This window comes from Camelus bactrianus, chromosome 27 (genome assembly GCF_048773025.1).
Source record: "Camelus bactrianus isolate YW-2024 breed Bactrian camel chromosome 27, ASM4877302v1, whole genome shotgun sequence".
Classification (NCBI taxonomy): domain Eukaryota; kingdom Metazoa; phylum Chordata; class Mammalia; order Artiodactyla; family Camelidae; genus Camelus; species Camelus bactrianus.
Window position 1 is genome coordinate 3,474,245 of NC_133565.1, and position 3,049 is coordinate 3,477,293.

The window sequence follows — 3,049 nt, forward strand, 5'->3', positions numbered from 1 at the left end:
AAACCAGAGTAAAAGTTTCTCCTGCAAACCGTTCCATTTGTGCTAGATGTACGAACGTCTCTTCATAAGCTCAATTCTTAGAGATAAGTGTGTGTGAAAGCCGTACTTCACCTATCTTGTTGGGAACACAAAGTTTCTCTTCAGTTGCAAACTCCACTCCATACATATATATGGCGAGGTACTAGCTCCAACTCGGTTTTACAGTGAAAACAGCAGGAACTTCAAACCGGAACTAGGAAACAGACTGAGAAACCAGAGTAAATGTTTCTCCTGCAAATATTTCCCTATGTGCTAGATGAACGAACGTCTCTCCACATGCTCAGTTCTGAGGGATAAGTGTGTGTGAAAGCCGTCCTTCATCTAGCTTGTTGGGAACACAAAGTTTCTCTTCAGTTGCAAACTCCACTCCATACATATATATGGGGATGTACTAGCTCCAACTCGGTTTTACAGTGAAAACTGCAGGATCTTCAAAGCGGCACTTGGAAAAAGACTGAGAAACCAGAGTAAAAGTTCCTCCAGCAACCCGTTCCCTTTTTTCTAGATGAACGAACGTCTCTCCACATGCTCAGTTCTGAGAGATTAGTGTGTGTGAAAGCCGTCCTTCATCTAGCTTGTTGGGAACACAAAGTTTCTCTTCAGTTGCAAACTCCAATCCATACATATAAATGGGGAGGTACTTGCTCCAACTCGGTTTCACAGTGAAACCTGCAGGAACATCAAACCGGCACTAGGAAACAGACTGAGAAACCAGAGTAAAAGTTTCTCCTGCAAAACGTTCCCTTTGTTCTAGATGAACGAACGTTTCTCCACATGCTCAGTTCTGAGAGATATGTGTGTGTGAAAGCCGTCCTTCACCTAGCTTGTTGGGAACACAAAGTTTCTCTTCAGTTGCAAACTCCACTCCATAAATATATATGGGGAGGTACAAGCTCCAACTCGGTTTTACAGTGAAAACTGCAGGAACTTGAAACCGGCACTAGGAAAGAGACTGAGAAACCAGAGTAAAAGTTTCTACTGCAACCAGTTCCCTTTGTGCTAGATGAACGAACGTCTCTCCACATTCTCACTTCTGAGAGATAAGTGTGTGTGAAAGCCGTCCTTCACCTAAATTGTTGGGAACACAAAGTTTCGTTTCAGTTGCAAACTCCACTCCATACATATATATGGGGAGGTACTAGCTCCATCTCGGTTTTATAGTGAAAACTGCAGGAACTTCAAACCGGCACTAGGAAACAGACCGAGAATCCAGAGTAAAAGTTTCTCCTGCAAACCGTTCCCTTTGTGCTAGATGAACGACGCCTCTCCACATGCTCAGTTCTGAGAGATAATTGTGTGTGAAAGCCGTCCTTCACCTAGCTTGTTGGGAACACAAAGTTTCTCTTCAGTTGCAAACTCCTCTCCATACATATATATGGGGAGGTACTAGCTCCAACTCGGTTTTACAGTGAAAACTGCAGGAACTTCAAACCGGCACTAGGAAACAGACTGAGAAACCAGAGTAAAAGTTTCTCCTGCAACCCGTTCCCTTTGTGCTAGATGAACGAACGTCTCTCCACATGCTCAGTTCTGAGATATAAGTGTGTGTGAAAGCCATTCTTCACCTAGCTTGCTGGGAACACAAAGTTTCTCTTCAGTTGCAAACTCCACTCCATAAATATATATGGGGAGGTACTAGCTCCAACTCGGTTTTACAGTGAAAACTGCAGGAACTTCAAACTGGCACTAGGAAACAGACTGAGAAACCAGAGTAAAAATTTCTCCTGCAACCCGTTCCCTTTGTGCTAGATGAACGAACGTCTCTCCACATGCTCAGTTCTGAGAGATAAGTGTGTGTGAAAGCCGTCCTTCACCTAACTTTTTGGGAACACAATGTTTCTCTTCAGTTGCAAACTCCACTCCATACATATATATGGGGAGGTACTAGCTCCAACTCGGTTTTACAGTGAAAACTGCAGGAATATCAAACCGGCACTAGGAAACAGACTGAGAAACCAGAGTAAAAGTTTCTCCTGCAACCCGTTCCATTTGTTCTAGATGAACGAACGTCTCTCCACATGCTCAGTTCTGAGTGTTAAGTGTGTGTGAAAGCCGTACTTCACCTAGCTTTTTGGGAACACAAAGATTCTCTTCAGTTGCAAACTCCACTCCATACATATATATGGGGAGGTACTAGCTCCAACTCGGTTTTACAGTGAAAACTGCAGGAACTTCAAACCGGCACTAGGAAACAGACTGAGAAACCAGAGTAAAAGTTTCTCCTGCAACCCGTTCCCTTTGTGCTAGATGAACGAACGTCTCTACACATGCTCAGTTCTGAGAGATATGTGTGTGTGAAAGCCGTCCTTCACCTAGCTTGTTGGGAACACAAAGTTTCTCTTCAGTTGCAAACTCCACTCCATACATATATATGGGGAGGTACAAGCTCCAAATCGGTTTTACAGTGAAAACTGCAGGAACTTCAAACCGGCACTAGGAAACAGTCTGAGAAACCAGAGTAAAAGTTTCTCCTGCAAACCGTTCCCTTTGTGCTAGATGAACGACGCCTCTCCACATGCTCAGTTCTGAGAGATAAGTGTGTGTGAAAGCCGTCCTTCACCTAGCTTGTTGGGAACACAAAGTTTCTCTTCAGTTGCAAACTCCACTCCATACATATATAAGGGGAGGTACTAGCTCCAACTCGGTTTTACAGTGAAAACTTCAGGATCTTCAAACCGGCACTAGGAAACAGAATGAGAAACCAGAGTAAAAGTTTCTCCTGCAACCCGTTCCCTTTTTGCTAGATGAACGAACGTCTCTCCACATGCTCAGTTCTGAGAGATAAGTGTGTGTGAAAGCCTTTCTTCACCTAGCTTGTTTGGAACACAAAGTTTCTCTTCAGTTACAAACTCCAATCCATACATATATATGGGGAGGTACGAGCTCCAACTCGGTTTTACAGTGAAAACTGCAGGTACTTCAAACCGGCACTAGGAAACAGACCGAGAAACCAGAGTAAAAGTTTCTCCTGCAACCCGTTCTCTTTGTGCTAGATGAACGAACGACTCTC